The following is a 24,789-nucleotide window of genomic DNA, read 5'->3' on the forward strand; positions in this document are numbered from 1 at the left end:
GGGAGATAATTGATGAACTACTCAAACTTAGAGAGGATAAAACCCCTGGCCTGGATGCATTACATCAACGCATAGACACTATTACATATATATAAAAGTTCACTAGAAAAGGGAATAGTGCCAGAGGACTGGCAGACAGCTAATGTGATCCCTATATTTAAAAAGTGAGATAGAACCAGTCCAGGGAACTGTAGACCAACTAGCTTAACATTGATGGTAATGAAGATAATGGAATCCTTATTCAAAGATGTAATAGAAAAATATCTGCAAACCAAAAATATAATAAAGAATAGTCGGCACGGATTTCAAAAGGGAAGGTCATGCTTGACCAACCTTATTGAATTCTTTGAAGAAGTAACAGAAAGGATAGACCAGGGTAATGCAGGTTAATAAGGTCATTTTAAAAAAAAGCAAACAAAACACTCGGGTTTATTTCCAGAGGGATAGAATTGAAAAGCAGGGAAGTTATGTTAAACTTGTAAAGAACCTTAGTTAGATCACATTTAGTGCACTGTGAACAGTTCTGGTCTCCATATTATAAAAAAGATATAGAGTCACTGGAGAAGGTGCAATAAAGATTTACTCGGATGATACCAGAACTGAGAGGTTATAGCTAGCAGGAAAGATTGAGCAGGCTGGGGCTCTTTTCTCGAGAAAAGAGAAGACAGAGGGGTGACCTGATAGAGGTCTTTAAGATTATGAAAGGGTTTGATAGGGTGGACATGGAGAAGATGTTTTCACTTGCGGGGAAGACCAGAACTAGGGGCCATAAATATAAGACCGTCACTAATAAATCCGACAGGGAATTCAGGACAAACTTCTTTACCCAGAGAGTGGTTAGAATGTGGAACTCGTTACCACAAGGAATAGTTGAGGCGACTGGCATAGATGGAATTAAGGGGAAGCTAGATAAACACATGAGGGAGAAAGGAATAGAAGGATATGTTGAGGGGGGTTAGATGAACAAGGGTGGGAGGAGGCTCGTGTGGAGCATAAACACAGGCAAGGACCTGTTGGGCCGAATGGCCTGTTTCTGTGCTGTACATTCTATGTATTGTGGTCTATAAGTATCCTGATCTGGTCTTATCAAAGTCAGTTGGTACAAATATCTGTAGCTATAGTGTGGTCATTTGGATCGAATAAGGAAGGTAGCAATCCTCGCACACAATTCAGCAGGAGATGAATGGTCTGCAGGGTAATTAAACATTATATAGGAGCCAGTGGCCACATGAGAAGAAGAAAGGATGAAGAAAAAGACAGTACAGTGAGATCTGTCAAGAATTAGTTGTTAAAATAAACCGCAAAATAAATGGGTTCACTGTTCCACTAAGATAGAAGAGGGAGGAATTCAGGTGGATGCATTAAGTGTTCATAGCTATTATCTCACAACATAATCTCAAGGCCATTTTTGCTCTTTCAAGGCCAAGTACTTATTAAAATGATGTGAAAATGTAAGTTTCGGGTTCTTAAACTGTTATTTCCTCGAAGTACATAATAGTTTTAATTAGTTTTTCTGACCTTCAGACATGACATCCAAAAAATAGTTAAATCTCTAAATCTAATTTTCTTGGGGGAGGGGAAACTGAAGAAATGTATGAATAAGTAAGTTATAATTGTGTTTTTAAATTACAAACTGTGATATTTAATCTAATAATACATTTTAACTCTGCACAGCATTTGCCACTCAGCATGTTTGTCGAACAATTATTTTCTACTGCTCTGTTTAATAAAATGCATTTTGACATGTTACTCATTGGCATTTGATGAATATCAAATGCTTATAAATCTGAATCCATGGGAGATCAAAGAATTTTAAAAATTTGTTTCAGAATGAGCATGGTTTCCATTATTTTATTATATAATAATCAAAAGATAATGACTATTATCTCCATGCAACTATGTAACATGGGGGGAACATCAAGTTATGCTATTTTATATGAGCAAAATACATATTCCAATCATGGTTCATTACTGAAACTAGAAAGGAAGAAAGAACTTGCCTTTATATAGCGCCTTTCATGTCCTCAGGGTGCCTCTAAGTGCTTTACAGCCACTTAATCACTTTTGAAGTGTAGTTACTTGTTTTATAGGCAAATATCACAACCAATTTATGTGCAGCAAGGTCCCACAAACAGCAACGAGATGAATGGCAAGTTAATGTATTTTTGACGGTATTGCTTGAATGATAAATGTTGGCCAAGATAACTAAGACTGAAATATTCTTCCAATCTATTAATACTTTGATAGATATCTATACTTGGGCGTAAATAAAGTACCTCCTACATGGGATTAATACATATTTAAGGTTTTACTGCCATACTTTCACTTGAGTTTGAAAGACCAGAAGCCATTGTTATTGTTCTCAATTTCTAAGAGACTTTTAAATGAAAATCTATACATGTAACGGTACTTTATACCTCTGCAGCAGTAAATAGTGTGAGGCTATCCCATCTCTGGTACAAGCAACTCACATGCTGTGATCTAACATGATGTCAGCTGTGGCTCAATGGTATCACTCTTGCCTGAGTCAGAAGGTTGTGGGTTTAAGTCCCACTCCTGAGACTTCAAGTCCCACTCCTGAGGCTTCAGGACATAATGTAGGCTGACACTCTAGTACAGTACTGAAGGAGTGCTGCACTGTCGGAGGTGCCGTCTTTCAGATGAGATGTTAAAGCGAAGCCCTGTCTGCCCTTTCAGGTGGACGTAAAAGATCCCATGGTATTTTTCTGAAGAAGAGCAGGGGAGTTCTCCTGATGTCCTGGCCAATATTTATCCCTCAACCAACATCACTAAAACAGATTATGTGGTCATTATCACATTGCTGTTTGTGGGAGCTTGCTGTGCGCAAATTGGCTGCCGCTTTTCTCTACATTACAACAGTGACTACACTTAAAAAGTACTTCGTTGGCTGTAAAGCACTTTGGGACGTCCTGAGGTGGTGAAAGGTGCTACAGGTACCATCTACAAGATGCACTGCAGCAATATGCCATGGCTTCTTCGACAGCTCCTCCCAAACCTGCGACCTCTACCACCTAGATGGACAAGAGCAGCAGGCGCATGAGAACGCCACCACCTGTACATTCCCCTCCAAGTCACACACCATCCTGACTTGGAAATATATCGCCGTTCCTTCATCATCAGGTCAAAATCCTGGAACTCCCTACCTAACAGCACTGTGGGAGAACCTTCACCACACTGACTGCAGCGGTTCAAGAAGGCGGCTCACCACCACCTTCTCAAGGGCAATTAGGGATGGGTAATAAATACTGGCCTTGCCAGCGACGCCCACATCCCATGAATGAATTAAAAAAAAGCAAGTTCTTTCCTTTCTTTATGATATGATGTTAAAATGGAGGGATTGAACCCAGATTAGGTAAAATTTTTAAGCAATGCACAGTGCGTTGAAGGAAATTATAGCATTTCCTAGAGCTGGTGTCTGGTTGTTTATCATTCCAGAGGTTCTTTGCCTCTGTGAAAAACTTGGTGGGAGACAAAAGGAATATTTAAACTATTACACAAGTTCAATGTTGAGAATTTAAAAAGGGACCAAAGCCAGTGTGATTCAGGTAGAAGCTCAGAATAAAATGTGTAGCAATGCAGACTGAAAGGCAGTTATTGGGAATGTGTTTCTGCAAAGTACTGTGGACCGTGAGAATTATCTCCAAGATGGCAATTGTAAATAAATTCATTTCTGTGGTTATATCTTCTCACCCTGGGGAAAGGATTATGTTAAATAGAAATACTTAGCCGTACACTACTGAATTAAATAGAAGTGCCATATGGTTAACAAAAAAAACTTGAGATCTGTCCAGCAAGGATGAAGTAACCCTTTAATTTGTTTGGTGCGGAGCAAAAGATTGTCACAATGGTAGTTTCTCTGCATTACCAGTTCCTACCTGCTCAAGATTATTTAAATAGATTCCAAATGAAACAAGTGTGATGGAATTTTTTAATGCAAAATTATGAAGCAATTATGAGTTATTCAAACACAACTTTGGGCCTTGATTTTAAAAAAACATCTGCAATTGTTACTTCACTATAATTATCCATTCAACTCATTAACATGGATCATTATTGCTTCAAATGTATTCTGAATAATGTTCTTTTGATCTTAATGTGACTTTTTTCCTCTTGTAGTTAGGTGGTATCATTATTATTAATGAATAAGGATGAGGCCATCAAGTTTCCATTATGTTATTCATAAACGAGGAAGAATTGAGCAATCAGAACATCATGAAATATAATCACAAAGTCAGAGCCCATTAAATTTGTGAGTAATTTATTTACCTTTCACCACCAAAAACTTTTGAAAATATTTCACTCTCTGAGGAGTAATTTATGGAACAGGAAAATGATAAAAGAAACTCCAAGGTGGATTAGAGACAGACCACAGTAAGGCCTTTGTAGGTCAGCTTTGTTCACTTCCATCTTTCACTCCTATTTCTGACTTTCTTTTTCAGTGAATCTCAATGTCTTATTCCCTGAACTTTAGGAATATGGGGTGCACCACCATGTCATGTTGCATATTTTCCAATGTTTCTAATTTTCATTAATATGCATTCGTATAATACCCATTTCTCACTATGCCTTGATATCCAGGACCACCTCCTTACTACTGAATCTTAAATGATACAACTTTTTTAATCACGTACAGCTAAAAAGAAATCTCACCGGTTTCAATTCCATTTACTTCTATTTATTTAAGCAGCCACCTGTTTGTCATCCTGCAGGTTAACAGGTCATTCAAGACTATTTACACACAATCTGGTAGATGGGCAGTCGGGGTTTACCAATGAGTCATTTCAGACCTTATGGAAACTATCAAAAAGCACAATCAGAATAGAAGGAAGGAACCATTGGTGAAACTTACTTAGATACGGTGCGTTGTTATAAAGGTCGCCTGTTATATACTGAGCTAAACATTTAAGTACAATATGAACAATCTGTACACTTCTGATAGAAGAAAATATCTCCAGACTTCTATGAGAACAAGTCCTCACTGAACAAGTCCATTATATTGTCTTATATTTTAGAAAATAACTTCAGTGGCTCAGTGAGCAGCTGAACTGTACATACAAGGAAGGGACCAGGTTTGATCCCCATTATGTGCTTACTTAGTTGATGTCAGGTGAGATGTAGATTTTTGTACCAGATTTCAGATAATTTAAGTCTAGGCACTTAGCCCATGCTAGTGTGAACCTGTCACAAATAATTATGAAAGATATTGGCAACTATTTCTCGCAAGCTTTCTCAAACTATATCTTAAGTTAACCGAACTTAAGTTTCAATAGGAGCTTCTGGACAATCTAAAACAGCTAGAAATGGGGTTAAACTCACAAGATTTTCCTCTGTTGACAGTGAATGGTGGGAAGGTTCCAGAACTGAAGCTAATAATGGACCATTCAGTCAGTCTGTTTTAAAAAAATACATGATCCCAGCAATGAGAGATTGCAAAATGTTTTATTGTTAGAAATTTAAAGAAAAAATGCAACAATAACACAAATTATGATTGAGTACAGCATTATGCTGTGGGTAAATTGTATCTTTTAGGTTGACTTCTGACTATTTATAGTGTTACATTCGATAGTCTAATTATTGCAACTGGATTTGCAAGCTTTTGCAGCCATTAACAAAATTACAGATTGTCACAGAACAGTGGTGGTTTTGCAGAGTATCCAGCATGCTTCATTTGGCACCAGCTTCCTAATTCTCTGCAGTGCTGGCAAGATGGGGGAGGGATCTGGTAGCAGTAACAAAAGCTTGAAGATAAAAGGAACAGGAGATGAGTGTGAGGTCAGACCAGAGTAAGGAATAAAGATGACATAAACGGCCAAGGAACAAATACAGTTATAAAACAGAAATATTAGAGGACAATTAAAAATAAAGTAAAAGGAACAATTATTAAAGATGAATTAAACTGCCTGTACAGCAATGTACACAGCATCCAAAATAAAACGGGGGAACTGAATCCGTAGTGAGGAACCAAATGTAATAGGAATAACTATTATAGACAGGCTGGGGGGATATAGACAGGCTGGGTGAGTGGGCGGAGATTTGGCAGATGCAATACAATATTGGAAAATGTGAGGTTATGCACTTTGGCAGGAAAAATCAGAGAGCAAGTTATTATCTTAATGGCGAGAAACTGGAAAGTACTGCAGTACAAAGGGATCTGGGGGTCCTAGTGCAAGAAAATCAAAAAGTTAGTATGCAGGTGCAGCAGGTGATCAAGAAGGCCAACGGAATGTTGGCTTTTATTGCTCGGGGGATAGAATATAAAAACAGGGAGGTATTGCTGCAGTTGTATAAGGTATTGGTGAGACCGCACCTGGAATACTGCATACAGTTTTGGTCTCCGTACTTAAGAAAAGACATACTTGCTCTCGAGGCAGTACAGAGAAGGTTCACTTGGTTAATCCCGGGGATGAGGGGGCGGACATATGAGGAGAGGTTGAGTAGATTGGGACTCTACTCATTGGAGTTCAGAAGAATGAGAGGCGATCTTATTGAAACATATAAGATTGTGAAGGGGCTTGATTGGGTGGATGCGGTAAGGATGTTCCCAAGGATGGGTGAAACTAGAACTAGGGGGCATAATCTTAGAATAAGGGGCTGCTCTTTCAAAACTGAGATGAGGAGAAACTTCTTCACTCAGAGGGTGGTGGGTCTGTGGAATTTGCTGCCCCAGGAAGCTGTGGAAGCTACATCATTGAATAAATTTAAAACAGAAATCGACAGTTTCCTGGAAGTAAAGGGAATTAGGGGTTACGGGGAGCGGGCAGGAAATTGGACATGAATTGAGATTTGAGGTTAGGATCAGATCAGCCATGATCTTATTGAATGGCGGAGCAGGCTCGAGGGGCCGATTGGCCTACTCCTGCTCCTATTTCTTATGTTCTTATGTTCTTAACTGAAACATGGCTACATAAAGAACAGGACTGACAATTAAATATTGCAGGATATAACATAGTCAGAAAGGGTGGTGGAGTAGCTGTACTAATTAGAGATAACAACATGGCAGTAGAAAATAGGGACATAACTAACAGAAGGAGAGAAACAGAATCCATATGGATTGAAATAAAAGATAAGAAGGGATCAATCACGCCAATAGGGGTATACTACAGACCACCTAATAATGGAAAGGAGATGGAGGAAGAAATATGTAAGAAAATATGTGAAATGAGTAAAGGACATAGGAAGATAATCATGGGAGATTTTAACTATCCCCAAATAAACAGGCACAAAGAGGTAGATAAAGGGGTACAGGGAATGGAGTTTTTACAATGTGTGCAGCATTCCTTTCTTATCCAGTATGTAAAAAGCCCAACAAGAGAGGAGGCACTGCTGGATCTAGTAATGGGAAATGAATCAGAATGGATAAGAGAAGTAAGCGTAGGGGAACACCTTGGCAATAGCGATCACAACATAACAAGGTTTAAGATAAAGATTGAGAAGGACATAAGTAAGACAAAGACCAAAGTAATAAATTGGAGACAAGCTGATTTTCAGGGGATAAGAATGGAACTAAGGAAAATAAACTGGAAAAATTTACTGATAAACAAAGGAACAGAACAGCAGTGGGAAACGTTTAAAATGGTGATCAATAGTGTCCAGGAAAAATATATCCCACCAAAAAGCAAGAATAAACTAGCCAGTAATTATACACCACGGATGAATAAAGAAATAAGGGCAAAATTTAAACTGAAGAAAAAGGCATACACAAAGTACAAAGACAACAAAGGGGAATATGAAAAGGTTGGGAAAGAAGTCACAAAAACAATTAGGAAGGCACAGAGCAACTATAACATTAAATCATCAAGGAATATAAAAAGAAAAAGTAAAGTATTCTACAGGCACATAAATAATAGAAGAAAAATCAGGACAGGGATAGGGCCACTAAGGGATACACATGATAAAGTCACAGGTAATGACATTGAAATAGCAGAAATATCAAATAATGCTTCAATATTTACCAGTGGGATTAACATAGTGGGCACGACATTAGAAGAAGAGATCAAAAAAGATATAAAGACATTTAAGATAGAAGTGGGGGAGGTAATTGATAAACTAACCAAACTTAGAGATGATAAAACCCCTGGTCCGGATGGATTGCATGCGTGCATGAGAAAGAAGTTAGGGAAGAGATAGCAGAGGCACATTACATATATATAAAAAATCATTAAAAAAGGGAATAGTGCCAGATGAGAGAGCTAATGTGATTCCTATATTTAAAAAGGGAAATAGAACCAGTCCAGGGAACTATAAACAAATTAGCTTAATGTTGGTGTTAGGAAAGATAATGGAATCCTTACTCAAAGATGTAATAGAAAAACATCAACAAACCAAAAATAATATAAAGAATCGTCAGCACCGATTTCAAAAGGAAAGGTCATACTTGAACAACCTTATTGAATTCTTTGAAGAATTAACAGAAAGGGTAGACAAGGGTAATTCAGTAGATGTAATATATTTGGATTTTCCTTTGATAAGGTACCACATAGTAGACTCATGACTAAGATCAGAGCATGTGGAGTCAGTGGACAAGTAGCAAGCTGGCTACAAAACAAAAAATAGAGAAAGGGTTGAAGATAATTACTCAGGCAGGCAAAAGATCAAAAATAGTGTTCCACAAGACTGGTGCTGGGGCTACTGTTGTTCACCATTTACGTAAATGATTTGTACTTGGGAATTGGAAGTACAATTTCAAAATTTGCGGACGACACAAAATTGGGGATTATAGTTAATACTGAGGTGGACTGTGACAAAATACAGGAAGACGTTAATAAACTTGCAGAATGGGCCTGTAATTGGCAATTGAATTTCAATATAGATAAGTGCGAGGTATTACATTTTGGCAGGAAGAATAAGGGATATTGCTTGGATAATAATCTAAATGGGATAGAGGGATCTTGGGGTACAGATATACAAATCACTAAAAGTAGCAATGCTGGTTAATGCGGCCATAAAAAGCAAACCAAGCATTGGGGTTCATTTCTAGAGGGATAGAATTGACAAGCAGAAAGGTTGTGTTAAACTTGTACAGAACCTTGGTTAGATCACACTTGGAGTACTGTGCACAGTTTTGGTCTCCATATTATAAATAGGATATAGAGGCACTCGAAGGTTCTCATAAAATTAAACTATCACTAAACTTTGGCTGGATCTTCAAAATTATTCCTAGTGGCATTCATATATTCAGAAACAGAGAAAGAGCTGTGTGCATTACGTCTTTTGTTTCCATGCGCTAGGTACCCCTATGTTACCCCTCATGGGGGAATCTAAAACTAGGGGGCATAGTCTCAGAATAAGTGGTTGCCCATTTAAGACGGAAATGAGGAGGAATTTCTTCTCCCAGAGGGTTGTGAATCTTTGGAATTCTTTACCCCAAAAAGCTGTGGAGGTTGAGTCATTGAATACATTCAAGGCTGAGTTAGACAAATTTTTGATCAGCAAGGGAGTCAAAGGATATGGGGAAAGGGTGGGAAAGTGGAGTTAAGGTAAAAATCAGATCAGCCATGGTCTCATTAAATGGCGGAGCAGGCTCGAGGGGCCGAATGGCCTACTCCTGCTCCTATCTCTTATGGTCTTATACTCTCCAAACTGCTTTCGCTCCGTCTGCTAAACTATCACCAAATGCTGAAATGGCTATGTGCTGCCTTTTATTTGTCCACAAAGATAAGATAATTTCTGTGTTGTTAAATAATCCAAGCAATGTCCCTGTGTGCATTTTTTTTTTTTCAATTTTAAAAAACAAACCACATATTGCATTTTTTTTGTTGGATTTGACAAAATCATGGAAGAAATGTAATATTAAAAATCAAACAGCAGTGTTTTTGAAACTTCAAATTCCAACATTGCTCTTTAATTAACTTTGGGGGTGGTGGGGGGAGGGAGAGAGGCATCTGAGTTTGAAGTCAGCTCAGACTGATAGATGAATCCCTCCCCTCTAACAGCTGCAAATGGTTCCATATGAAATAATTTTGTACCATCTCAGCTCCTACGAGATGCAAGTCTACAGCATAAAAACAGTACATAATTCAGCACTAATTGGCAAGGGAAGGATTGCAGACATTTACAGGATCCCTCGTTGGCTTGGTCTTGTAATTTGTCCCAGGAGTCATTTGGATTATTGGAAGCATACTATATTCACTCTTGCACAGCAAGTGCATTACTGATTCATATTAACAGCACCCAGCTGGAGAGAGGGTACCAATTTACAGTGACAAGGTGTTGCTGCTGGATTGAATATCAGTAGTTTATTTGCAGTAGATTATTTCTGAATCAGGCACTTTCATTGCTAAAATTGTGTGAGGCGAAATGTGATACATGTGTATGTCTACCCAGCGACTGCAGCCATTCAAACTATCCTCCTTCATTCTAGCGTTTTCTATCAGTTACTGTTATTTAATACTTACTACGATGTCCATTTCTTGATGATTACTGTTCTTATATTATTTCAAAAAGTCTTTGTCCATTATTTTCTAACTCTCCAAATGCCGTCATACTGAGCTGCCCTGTGACCTGTGTCCACATTACAGGACAACAGATCTGTATCAGAAAGCATGCAGCAGTCCTGCCTGGCTAAATCCTCACAGAACAAGTGCATCAAATTGTTTCAATCTTTACAAAATAACTTCAGTGGCTCTCCCTGTGACTCATGTGGTTATAAGACAGTGAGTAGCTGAGCCATACAAATGTGGAACACTGTAGGTTTGATTTCTGCTCTGTGTTTATTTAGCTAACCTCAATTCATGCAGTGTTAGGGATGTCAAATTGGCCTCAGCACTGGGCTTCTAGAGGACAAAATCCCCTGGGGTCCTTACTCCTTTTAAATTGCAGTTGGTAATGACACCCTCTCGAAGCCAATGGGACCCTTCTTTAAATATGTAGATCGGGCTCCAATGATGTAACTGAGGCCTGACTGCAATAGCAACCTAAGGCCTGGGTGAGGGAGTAGTGGCGCCTTCCCCACCAGGCAAAGCTATTGGGAAGTGGATCCAGGGCTAGAAGAGACCCGGAAAGGTAAGTTTATTAAAAAAATAGTTTTCTTGTGGGCCAGGAGGAGACACAGGAGTGCTCCTTCGGGACCCACAAAGAAACCTTGGAGCTTCCCTCTGCTTTCCCCAACTGTGATCCCTGTTGCCCCCCCCCCCGCCCCGCCGCCGCCGCCAAACTCCCCCTCCTAAAGACTTACCTCCGGGGACCATTCGCCTGATTCCTGGTGGTGGCCTCCTGTTGCCTGATTTTATTGGCTGGGCAGTCACTTTCCTTCGACTTCCAGGCCATTTTGGGTGAGAAGTTGGCTAATGACATGCTAATGAGGCCTGGCCATTAAAATCGGCTGGGTCACCCCGCCGCTGGCCCCTTATGAGCTGGGTCTTAAAATCAACCCCTCACTGTCTTGGTTCATGTGTGAAGAATGGTCACTTGGCTGAGATCCTTTGGGAGGGCTCCTGACACCCATGGAGCCTTACCCCCAATATAAGTCAGCACGTTCAGGAAAAAAATTGTCAGGAAAAAAACATCCAAAAATCTGGAAATTCTGTCAAACTGTAACAGAAGCAAAAGGTATGATGTGATTTATGGTTCAAGGAACAATAAATTACCAAGTGAATCAGATTTGCATAACTCATTCTTGGGTCTCAGGAATTGTGCTGTGATACTACTTTGTGATTTAATTTCCTTTTCACGATTTTCTGAGCCCTGTTCTGTATCTTCCATATGCCATACGTAATGGCTTAGCATAAAAAGAAAAATATGAAGCACTTCAATATTGTTGAGTAAAGCGTGTAAATAAAAAAGAAGAGGCAGGTAAGTGTTTTCATGCCTGCCGTGCTCTGATGGGCTGACAGCTCAAAGCTGACTGACTCTGATATGCCACCTGTGTAGATGCTGCTTATTTTCACACCCCAAAGAAAGCTGAACCAGTCCCAAGCACAGAATTATGACATTGCACATTCAGAAGGCCAATCCAGTGACTGACAACTCAACTCACACATGTCCACTCCATCCTTCAACACAGTATGATACAACTCGGCAAAATCAAACTGCTGAAGGATTGAGAATTGTTAATATTTATGTTACAAGAGTCTCCTCAGTACCTTCAGAAATAAATCTATTTACTGGCTATTTAATAGTATCACCATGCCCTTATTCTTTGCAGTTCTTAAAGGTACTAGCACAGCAGTCTGCTATTATTACCGGTGTTAAATTTCAGATGGATACTTAATAGATCATTTGGCACCTGGAGCTCGCCGAGAAAATGTTAATGAGGCCCAAGCCTGGAAATGGTTTTGGTCTCCTGACTGCCGCGTTGGATGGGCAGTGAGGCCTTATGGCCGAAATAGTGGCCATCTGATGTCCAACCTGAGAATTCCTACCTCCCACCCACCCCCCAACAAACCCCCCTCCCCACCATAAGAGGTAAAATCCAATCTCGACTGGGTTGCAAAGCAGGCGGTAGTGGGTTGGCCACCGATTACACACCCGGCCCAATTATCCTCTCCATCGATGGAAAGCAAAGTCGGGCGGAGTGTGTAACGGGGCAGGGTGTAGAGTGGGCAGCGTGTTTAATAGGCGGGGTGCAGTGTGGGCAGGGTGTGTCACGGGTGGGGTGTAGAGCAGGGCGTGGGGCGGGGTGCAGTGCGGGCCGGGTGTGTCACGGGTGGGGTGTAGAGCGGGGTGTGGGGCGGGGTGCAGTGCGGGCCGGGTGTGTCACGGGTGGGGTGTAGAGCGGGGTGTGGGGCGGGGTGCAGTGCGGGCCGGGTGTGTCACGGGTGGGGTGTAGAGCGGGGCAGGTTGAAGAGCTGGATGGGGTGTGTAACGGGGCGGGGTGTGTAGCGGATGGGTTGTGTAACGGACGGGGTGTGTAACGGGCGGCCGGTTCGCTACTGTCCGTTTTACGCTGCCGCCAAAGTTGAATTTCACCCCCCACCCCCACCCCCACTCCCACCCCCCACCCCCACCCCCCACAGTGTTCTACAGATAACATTCTTGTATCCTGACGCAAACTTTTCTTTTTGCTAATATGACAAAGAACACAGAGGTGAACATTATTTAATGGAATACTGGCAAAAAAATTAAAATTTGAGCCAAGACAAAGGTTTATCATTTTGATTATTCCTGGATAAGATCTTCTTTGAAGCTGACTTGTAAACTTTCATCCCTTTCTGAAGTGAAACCAGAAAATGCTGGAAATACACAGCAGGTTTGTTTCAGTAAAAAAATATAACTTCACATCGTTGGTGTGATCCTTTTCAGAGCTGAGTTCTGATGAAGAGTTGCACCTGAAATGTTTGTTTATTTTTCTCCTTCAGATGCAAAATCCACCTGATATCCGTTTCTGGCATTTTCTGGTCGTATTTCAGATTTTTAGCATTTGCAGCTTTCTTTTTACTTTTCAGTTCTTTCTGATACTGTTGAAATTTTTTTTCAACTACCACCTGATGTTACCAGCTGCTTTTTTGATCATTCAGGGACTTGGTTTTGTGTCTGCATGAAATTTCTCTTGGGCAAGAAATTGTGCTTATGATAAATATTACAATGGCTGGGGAATAAAGATCATATATTATTCCAAAGAAAGTCCTGAAACCCTCTTTTTTTTCCCCCAGATACAATATAAACATATTTCAGTGCCCTTTCTTGGATTCCACAGTCCTCCATTGTGAGCTGAGCTTCAAGGTATTTATCATTGTACTGGGTATCTTGTGATTCTAAGTACTGTATCTCTAAATCATGCTATTTTGCAGTAAAAAAATTCAATACAATAATTGTATGTACAGTCAGGTGTTATGCACAGTGCAGACAATGTCAGTTCATGTTAGTCTGCATATTAATCTGGCAACTCAGTAAGTAGCTTGAAAACGGCAAGCATTCAGCAGGAGGCCAAAACAAATGTTTTCACAGAAAGCAGCTCCTCTGGGCGATAACTAAGAAAGCGTGGACGTAACAGACAATTCTATACGAAGAGTTTTCATTTAACTTTAAGGGAATCCATCACAAGAACCTTAGATTTTGCCTTAAATAACTTGGGAAACGCTGACAATGTACGTACAGATTTGATTGAAATCCTGTGTGACGTGTACAACTGTTCAGTGCAGCAACATGGTACGCTATAAACCAACTAATAACTCAGGCAATTATTGCAGTGACTAGAAAGAAATGTTGGTGTACATTTAACATTAGTCTTGTAATCATTGCTAATAAGATGGCATCATTATTTTGTGTCTATCTCGCACTTTTCCTTAAACCATTTTTGTAATCCCTTATTCCCTCTGCTGTTGTCTTCTTCGACATTTCCTGTCACTGTTGTCGGCCCATCTTGCCATCTGTCTCTTAACTTTGGCTCTTTTTGTCTTTCTAACCACATACCAGTCTTCACGGCAAGTCAGATCATATGTTGTTTTTCAAGGACAAGAGTGTTACACCGTGTGATGCACAATGTATTATTCTGCCACTAAAATGGAGCTGTGCCCCATTACAGCCACAAAGTCTCGTTGCTAAGTAAGCAAAGGCTAAGGCCTTTGTTGTTTGGTCAGGCAACATTGCAGATTGCAAAGTTGTTGTAAGTTTCAGGCTCCAAGTCAATAACTGGCTTTGTTTCTCTATTTTAAATATTGTTTTGCATCCATTACAAAATGTGATTCTGGTGTGTGATGGACGTGCACAGGACACGGCAGGTGGAACTCTGAGGCCTCGCACCACTGGCCAGACCTGGCACTCAGCAGGGGACTTAGCATGGCTGCTTTCCCCCAGTTTCCTGTCCATTGATGATAATGGGAGGAAAATCGTGTGCAATGTACCCACAGTTTTCCTGCTGTGTGTGAGGACCTGCCAATGCCATTACATTATATATAAATGCAAATCTCCAGTGGGGCTGCTCATTGTAAGTTAGATAATGCATTGCTTTATAATGACAGGAATGTAAAGCATAATGCATTATTCTATCTCTAAAGTATAGGTATTTATCCAGTTGCAGCAGTGGGCCTTGCATCCAGCTGTAGATCAGATCCATGGTTTTGTTCATGTGAAGGTTAATTTAGAAGCTGCAGATATCCTGGCTCTGGTATTAATTGTGATACAAAAAATTGTATTAGACAGTGTTGACATACTCCAGACACTGTTTAATGCAAATTATACGTGTTTTCTTTGTTTGACTGTCCTTCATTGTTTCTTCCGCAAAAACATTCAGTATCTATTGGTGCTCATGACTAAGTGTGACAAAATTATTTGTCCTGTCTATATTTATTTCCTTCATCATGAAATCATAACAGGAGAGTCAGCAGCAGCTGTTAGAATCCCAGTCTACAGTGAGGTTTATGATCATATATGGTTAAAGTAAGACACCAAATATTCGGTAGCATACTCTAATCAGGCTTTACAGTTCCACGGACACACAAACAAATCTTAAAATGAAGCTCATGCTACTTTTGGAGACTCCCTACATTTATTGCTTTTTCTCTTTTTAAAAAAAAATTTCTGCTGTTGGGTGATGGCAGTTGTATTGTGGGATGATTTGTTTTACCAGATGAATTTCATAATAACGAAAACAATTCAGTGGAATCTGGAGATGTCAGTGTTTCATTTTTTCTTTGTTAAATGTATGTCAACCAGAGATTGATTAGTCATGTTTGAATTGACGTCATTTTAGTCTGTGCAGTCCATAGGGTCGCCTTACTGAACAGATGGCGAGGAGCTATTGGTGTTAATATGCACATGGTTCAGTAGCTAATGTTTAAGTTTTCCTCCCCTGCCTGGGGAGTGGAGAAAGCTACCCACCTGCATCATCTGCTGCTCCTGGTGCTTTTCATTTCCTCCACTGTTTGTGCTTTTCCACATGGCCCAGTGGTCAGATTGCCTGCGTCCTTGCTTCATTCAGGACATCGCCAGAATATACCGTAATAAACATTAAGTTATAGTCCAGCAATTTTATTTTAAATTCACAAGCTTTCGGAGATTTTCTCCTTCCTCAGGCAAACATTTGCCTGAGGAAGGAGAAAATCTCCGAAAGCTTGTGAATTTAAAATAAAATTGCTGGACTATAACTTGGTGTTGTAAAATTGTTTACAATTGTCAACCCCAGTCCATCACCGGCATCTCCACATCGTAATAAACATTAATTCATTTAGCTGCGCCAAATGCAATAACCAAGAATAATAAGGGAACACCTTGACCCTGGATTTATTTTTAATTTCTTTACCGGTTTTTCACTATGTCTTCGCTCTGTGGCAATGAATTGATTACAAATTTGAAACCAACTTAAATTTAAATAATTAATCAGCTTGCCATTGAGTCAGCAAGTGCTGTCGAAACATTTGAACACTCAGACTGATCACAGAAGACTGATGGCACTGTCCTCATAACAAAGCAAAAGCTGAAATGTAACTCGATCTTTAGTTTAATAACTGAGCAATTGACATATATGCCAGCTGACAAATAACGTATGAACAAGCTGGGTTTAATTCAGTGTGATAGTAGTGCATTGCTGTGCCGGTTACTAAATGCATATGTAACTAGGAATCAGTTTTATTTTTGTAATGGTTTTATGTACCTGGATACTTGACTTATCATTTTATTAATGTATGCAGACCTAGAAATTTGATCATGTTGCAGCCAGTTTACAGGCGCAATATGGTGGGCAGTGTGTACTTGCTCAGTCCGCTGCAGCAATACACCTCCTGCCATATTGGATTGGCTCCTCGGTAGATGTCCAGGGTGCATGCTGGAATTATTAAAAATGATCCTTATAATACAATGGTCCTGTGCCTGTTGTGGGACTTTTTTTTTGAATTTGGTCTGCTCCAGCACCTGACTTGCCATCTGATAAACTCACTCAGGAGCCATAGACTGAACCCACATTGCCTTGCATACTCCCCATCGCCATCCTGGCATTTTTTTTGAATAGAAAGGGATTCCCTCCCTCAGTGTACAGCTGGTTTGCGTCCACAGGCAGCGCATCATGCAGGTCTGTACCTAGCTTCCTGCACAGCAGTCATGATTCATTCACCTTGCACCAGTCCTCTGAGCCGCCTTTATTCCGACCAGGCCGTCAGGTAATGGGCTTCCATGCTTTGAGCCGTTGCGTGCAAGCTCGCTGGCAGACGGCCCAGTGCACCTAGCATTTCTTGGTGAATGCTCATCAGCCTTCTTCGGTAGCTTGGGCCCTTAACATCTGCTTCTGAGTCCTCTGTAGCAGAGCTAGTATGTGATCTCGTCCTCCGGCAAGCTGGCACCTGTGACCTCCTATCCCCCTACCCTAGCTCCTGCACACTGATGGCCGGTGAAGACTCCTCCTCTTGCCTAAACTTTGAAGTACATGTGGCACCAGTCTCTTGGTCTGATTGAGTGATGTTGCATTGTTAGGATGGCTGGCCTTCTCTTCCTCAAGGGAGTCGATATTTTCAGCACCTGAAATGAAAGAGAGGGACAAGGGTTAGCGATTAGTATGAAGGGGAGAAGATGTACATGCGGGCTTGACTTCCGCCAGCCACGCCCTTCTGCTGCATGTCCCATGTGACCTACTCCTGCAAGAAAGGAGTGTGTTAGTGACATCCTTCTGAGGTGCTTAAAGAATGTGCCAGTCATGGTAGAATAGGTTGTCAGTTGTGTGTAAGATGTGAGGTGTGCGGAAGTGAGGGTTGTAATAGTGGTGAGAGTAGGAAGTGCAGAATGTGTCAGTAGCAGGAGATGGAGGTGGAGTGAAGTGTGATGCAGTGATTGTAAGAGTGTGGAGGGAAGCAGGGGAGGGGAATATCATGAGTAGTGAAGCTGTAGGTGGTGGAGGTGTGAACAGAGTAAAAGAGCTGAGAGGTAGGATTCTTATCTTGACAATGCTAGTGAGGTTGTTGAACTTTTTCCTACATTGCGCCCAAGTCCTAGGAGCTAACTTCCTGCAACCTCTAACCACTGGCAGTGAAGGTGGTGCCTGAAGGGATTTCTGCCCCTCGGAGGGAACGGGATCTCCCTCCCCCCGTCCACCACCTGGACCAGCGCCTCCAAATCGGCATCAGAAAACCTGCGGGCTCGATCTGCAGGTCTTGCACTCATTTCTTTCTTCAGAAGTGTTCCCTGCTGTCTGCAGCCAGAGTGCACCTCCCCTTTAAGAAGTGCTGGCTGTCTTTAAGTGACGTCAGTGAAGCCTGATTTCCCGCCCCCCCTTACCCCCCCACCAAAACAGCTATGCAACCAATGAATGGTAATACTGGCTGCATGCCTGACTTATTATAAGGACTTGGCAGCACCAATAGTCCCTGCGACCACGTGAAGAAGCACTTGCAGCTCACCCCACCCCCTGCCTGCTTGTTTTCTGACGCAATCGAATTTCTAGGCCGTAATATTCATACAGCTCGAATTAATTTTTCTGTCACTTGAGAAACCTGGTGTTAAAAAATGAGCTGAATTAATGTTGTTCTTCCCACCTGCTTATCCCAGTTCTACCAAACGACCCACGTGCAATGTCTGCATTCTGAAACTGTCGGCAGAGATCCCACTACCATAAATTTAAAATACCAGAGGAGCAGCTGAGAGAGAGGAATTTATAGTGGCACACTCTGGGGAAAAATGCTCCTCTTCTCTTTATTGGAGTGTGTGCGCGCCATCTATTGTGTGTGGCTTGCTGTATACAACAGTAGGTCTCAACACGAATTCTCACTTGCGCGGGATGGGTTGGATCTTCCTCAATCTTCCCAGATGATTTGATCATTTTTGAATGTTACCTGAATACTCTTATGTACAGCAACTGAAAAGCATGGACGTGGGAGGAAGGTGTCTGTGAAATCCATGGTTTAGTCTTTCTGGTCTCTAGGAAGGGTGGTATGTGTATGAAACCTGCTGGTGGAACACCCAATGATTGGTGTGCATGCCATTCCTGATTGTTTTTGGCTGCATCTGTGACCATGTTTTGGAGGCTTAAAGGGGCTATGTTCCTGCTAGTATACGTCAAGATTCATCCTCCAAACCTGGTTCTTAGATTCCAGATTTTGCTGAACACTCACTAATCTCAACACATTTATCTGCATGTAACCCGTTTGGTAATAATGACATTTTCGCTTAGTCTCTATTAACTGTTTTGATAGCTTTGATGGTCTTACTTTGTGATCTCTTGCACCACCAAACAACGACATCATTCATATATAAAGGATCCTGCACTGATAGAGGAGGGGAGAGTAACATGTTAATATCATACTGAGTGAAAACACAGCTTGCTCACATGACATTTTTCAGCCAATATATATGTCAATTGCTCACCTATTAATCTAAAGATGAGCAACATTTCAGTTTTTGCTTTTTTATCAGGACAGTGCCATCAGCCTTCTGTGAACGGTTTGAATGTTCAAATGTTTCAACAGCACTTGCTGACTCACTGGCAAGCTGATTAATTATTCAACTTTATGTTGGTTTCAAATTTGTAATCAATTAATTGGCACAGAGCTATAAAAAGATTAGACAAAGGATGGCAGAAAAATTAAATTTAAATGTAGGATCAAGATATATCTCATTATTTTTGATTATTGGGTTGTCTGTAAAGGTCAGCAGGCTGGAGATGAATATTGGAGCTTTGGAGTTGGGGATGGATAAATATTTTGGCGTTTTACTTAATTGCCTTTGGGGATCAGGGAGTATTTCTGTGAATTTTCCCGCAGAAGATTAAATGAGTGGGGAAAGTCCATGAAAGACTGGATTGTACATGGTCGATGGACAGAGTGGGCTTAATGGGCCAAGTAACCTCTCCAGTTTGGGTGCTGGGGGAGGGAGCATTCTAGCTCCCCAGAATCCTCACTGTACCCATGATTTTGATTTCCCTTTGCGTAGGGGTGAACAACCAGCAGGAAATATGCATTTGTTATCCTTGGTGTCCTCCCATGCTATAGGAGATAGGCTGAATTGGCCAGCTAATTGTAGAATGGGGTGGCCATCAGAGCAATGGCTGGCTCTGATTGTAGGACGGAGCAGTGTTTGGTCTGTTGTCCCACTATGACTCCTCTCCTGGAACCCCACTACACAAGTAAGGTTTCCAGCTAGAATAATACTGAATTGAATAAAGTCTGATAAGAGATAGTCTATGTAAATTAATATCCCAAAGTTACTGCGATGACAAGTTAGTATTTAGGCACAGAATATTTAAAGATGTGGAAGTCGATTTTCCTCCTCCCTCCTCACCCCCGGCTGGGCACAAGTTGGGTAGAGGGTACTGGCAATGAGCTCCACCAGATGGGAGGTGAACCCTTCCCCATATTTGCAGATTCAGGTCATTATCAAGGCCCTGATGTTCCGATGTGCAGGAACACCATTTTGAATGGGTTTGCACCCAGAAGCAGGGAAGGAAATTCTACCAAGCAAGATTCATCATATGGAATGTCAGCTTCTTATACTTCCTCAAAATATTGCAACGCTTTACAGTCAGCTGCTGTTCCTTCAAGGGCAAATATCACTGTGTGCACAGCTAAACAAGCTCTTCTGTTTTTCACATCATAGGAGAGAAAGAGGCCAGCCAATCTGATGACCACCCGGGCACTTCCAGATCCCAAGTCCTTGCACGTTCTCACCAACTTCATCATGGCATCACACCAACTCCAGCACCAGCCCAAATATACCCATTCGGGAAGATGTAGTTAATGAGTCAGAAGGGTTTTCATGGGTGAAGAATGGAGGAATAGTGAGCATGAGAACCTGGAAGAGGAAGGGGGGAGAGTGCCGTTTCTCAACAGAGGGTAGAGAAACAAATTCTCTCTGCTGAGGAGCCTAGAGACCAGGTTTCAAAAGAACAATGATTCAGGACCATCAATCTCATTTGGAGGCATGGAGATAGTTCCCATGCATATGGTTGAGATGATAAAGAAGTGGCATGAGTCCACTACCCACATCTGCAACCCATTGCAGGGAGTGTCTTGTGACTTGCAGAGCAGTCGGGAGAGGTTGACAGTACAGGAAGTTTCTGCAGGACCAAGGCACCAGGAGAAGGAGCAACGGTGATGGTGGCTTCTGCAGTTGCAGCTACCAGTACTTCAATAGATACCTTGAGAGTGAGACTAAATGCCACACTTGCACAGGGCTTCCAAGGCCTGATTAAGACTATTCAATTTGTAATGATGCCAACCAGTAGCACCTCTGAGCTTGTGCCCTGCACCAGTGGACTGCAAAGAGTGGTCATAGGTGTCGCTGTCTTTCCAGGGAATGGCAATGAGCCTGCTTCTTTAAGGTTTCCTTTTAATGCTTGCACAGGAGGGACATAAGCTTGGCACCCCTTAACACTGCAAGAGAAAGCTACCAGAAGCTGGTCTATCTCAGACAGCTGCTAGATTGAAGTGAATCAACTCACACATCTAAGGTCCAAAAGAACCATTTCAACCACCCATCATTAAACCTTGACTCACTCAGGGAGCATCTCATAGATGTAGCCAACTAGAATCTACAGCAAGTAAGTTAGCTGGTACAAAGAGTAGACACGGTGTCCAGAAGTACATGCAACATTACAGCAAAGAGCTCTGACTTCATTTCTGTGTATGCTTGCAATTTTTTGGAGTTAGATGATGGCAGGGGAAATACAGATTTCTGTGTCATGAAGGAGATATGGAGAACTCTTTGACAACGAGGGACATTGTGAGGGTGCGGGGTGAAGAGGCAGGTGAGAAGTGACTTAATCTGAAGTAAAAACTTGCATTTGTTGAAAGCACTGTTTTCAGTTGTGCCCTCCTTTCTCTGGCTGCTGGAAGTCCTCTTTTTCCTGTGCACCCTTCTCAAACTGTGAGAATGGAGGTCCTCCCCCATCTCCACCCCACTCCACCCCACCCCCCCCCACCCCCCCACTCACCCACCATCTTCATCATTATCCTCTTCAGCTTCTGGAAGCAGCAAATCTTTCTTCATTGCAAGATTATGTAGTTTGCAACGTGCTAAAATGGTTCTGGATGCTCCCTTAGGACCCCACCAGATTTATCCAGCCCCTAAAGGAGACTTAGGAATTTCTATAGTCTGTTCCATCACACTTCTTGCAGTGACTTGGGCCTCATCACCTGGTTTTCCCTCTATCTGTGGAAGCCTTACTGGAGTCATAAACCCTGATCACCAATCAATCATCCTGATACATGGCTTTGTGTTATCAGGGCTGATATGGTAGATTGTCACATGATGCAAACACAATGATGGCTTCTTGGGTAGCGAATATGAACATAAGGTCATTGTCACCACACACATTAGCTGTACATTAATATATGAATGCCTTTCCTGTTTATAAAATTGAAGGAATTCTTTGAGTGCCACATGCATTCCGCCAATTGCTTCTTACACCTGTGGGAATTCTGCCAGTCTGTAGAATTGGATAGCTCGCTCTTTTTGTTTCTCTAGTTCCATTGTGAAGGAAATGAAGTGTGCAGGCTGCCTGAAGAGAAAATCAGTCACCAGTTTTATACAACGGTAAGCTGCTACCTGACTAATGTGGTAAAGGTCCAGTTGCAAATAAATTCAAGGCGGTAGTGAGTTTGACTGGTACAGACAATGCCATTCTCCTGGTGGAGGTGGGAAGCAGGTCTTCAGCCAACAGTCGGCATATCTCCTCAATAGTCTCGGGGGAAGCACAGCCTTTTAAGGCACTGATCTGCAGAGAAATCTAAGACCTTCTTGGCCTGTAAACCCTGATGAGTGGGTATCTGCATGTAGAGAACAAACATCTTCTATGATGTATATCCTAAGTGCCTCCAATCTAACCTCTTACATATATTCATACCCCTTCTCTTCAAAACAAAGGAACAGAAGGATTCCAATTGGGACACCCATGTTCCCAATCTGTTTCTGTATCTGCAGAGTTGATTAAGTATGGCAGTAAAAGCCATGACGGACCCTCTAGCACACTAAACAGCTAAAATTTATATGAAGCTGAAGACAAACATTCAGCTCCAGCAAACAAAATGGCTTTCTTGATGCGCTATCTGCCTCAGGGATACCATTACATTGCTCAAATGTGATGTGTCTGATTGGTAGAAAAATGAGATGCACAAAGTTAATGAACTTTGTAGTTTGCTATATAATATTTCACTCTGTATTAAATAGAATAGCTTTTCCTTAGAGATGATCTTCAAGGATCCCCTTCAACAAAATAAGTAAAATTGTAGATTCTTGGAAATGAAACTGTAATTTATACATTTAAACCATCTGTACTGATACGAAGTACGTCTTTAAGTTTTACACTGGAAAAAAAAACTGTTGACGCATTTAAATGTGACTTTATGTGCATAAAAGGAAAATAGTTTGTTCATGTTCTGATCCAGGTTGGACACAATAGCAACTGGTTTTACATCTGATATTGTACCTGTGGCTCAAAGAATAATTGGGTCGTGCAGTCTTTGAGATTTGCAATCTGTAACTAAGAATGCAACTGGAAAATATCTTCAACAAAAGGACTAAAGAATTGAACTTTATACCACCAATGTCAACCTGGACATGGATCAGGTTTTATTGAAAAGTTACATTCACTAATTAGAATCATAGAAAAGTTACAGCACGGAGGGAGGCCATTTGGCCCATCAAGTCTGCACCAGCTCTATGCAAGAGCAATCCAGCTACGCCCTTTCCCTGTAGCACTGCAAATTTTTCCTTTCAAGTACTTATCCAGTTCCCTTTTGAAGGCCGTGATTGAAACTGCCTCCAGCACCCCCTCGGGCAGTGCATTCCAGATCCCAACCACTCACTGTGTAAAAAAGTTTTTCCTCATGTCATCTTTGGTTCTTTTGCCAATCACCTTTAAATCTATGTCCTCTGGTGCTTGACCCTTCCGCCAATGGGAAAAGTTTCTCGCTATCTACTATCTAGACCCTTCATGATTTTGAATACCTCTATCAAATCTCCTCACAACCATCTGTTCCAAGGAGAACAACCCCAGCTTCTCCAGTCTATCCATGTAACTAAAGTCCCTCATCCCTGGAATCATTCTAGTAAATATCTTCTGCATCCTTTCTAAGGCCTCCACATCTTTCCTGAAGTGCGATGCCCAGAATTGGACACAATACTCCAGTTGTGTCCAAAAGTTTGATCATGACTTCCATACTTTTGAACTCTATGGGCTCAATTTTCCAGGGAAATTGTGGGTGCTTTGGGGGCGGGGGGCTCCGGAAATCCCGAACGGGTTCGGAACTCGGCTCCAACCCGCAGACTTCCGGGTTCCCCATTGACGCGTCTGGGTGTGCGCACGCCTCCCGAATGCGGAAGTCCCACCGGCAATTAAAGCCGGCGGTACGATAGTTAAGACACTTATTTAGATACTTAAAGTATTTAATTTTGTCCACGTTAAGGCAGTGATCGGATTTTGAATCATCCTCAGTGTGTATCCCGTGCTGTGGGAAACACTCCATGTTCTGCCAAACGTGTTTCTGCCAGCAGCCAGTGGGACATTCAAATGCTTGTTTCACAGATGGGGAGAAAAGGTGAGTTCTTGCTGCAGGGCGCTCTGTTCTTTCAGACAAACTTTTGGCTGCAAGATCTTTGTGTTTTCACTGAAAATTCTTACTTTCCACCCTTAATTCTTCTGTTCACACATATTTAACAACTTTTCGCACCCCCTCAAACTCACACCATCAGGATGGGGGAGCGCTATGGCTGCATTCACCAGTACATCCAAGGACGAGCAACATCACCAGCCTCGCCAGGCACAGCGTGCACTTCCACCATTTACAGCTCCACAACACAGTGCTGCATCATAGGCACCTGCACAAGAGCACAGAGGGCAACAACGGAGAGGGGTGCCGCTTGAGGAGTCCCCATCCACATCTGCCACCCACATGGTGGAGAAGAGGAGGAGGA

The 24,789-nt window shown here is 41.7% G+C and overlaps 1 protein-coding gene across 7 annotated transcripts in view; it reads left to right on the forward strand.

The window, feature by feature from the left end:
* Positions 1 to 24,789, forward strand: part of LOC137333656 (uncharacterized) — a 430,358-nt gene that overhangs the window by 261,102 nt on the left and 144,467 nt on the right. For all 7 annotated transcript variants that reach the window (XR_010965955.1, XM_067997916.1, XM_067997920.1 and 4 more), the window contains one exon: positions 13,611 to 13,680. The gene's annotated coding sequence lies outside the window, so the exon portion shown is untranslated. The remainder of the gene's footprint in view (positions 1 to 13,610; positions 13,681 to 24,789) is intronic.

This window comes from Heptranchias perlo, chromosome 16 (assembly GCF_035084215.1).
Source record: "Heptranchias perlo isolate sHepPer1 chromosome 16, sHepPer1.hap1, whole genome shotgun sequence".
NCBI lineage: Eukaryota > Metazoa > Chordata > Chondrichthyes > Hexanchiformes > Hexanchidae > Heptranchias > Heptranchias perlo.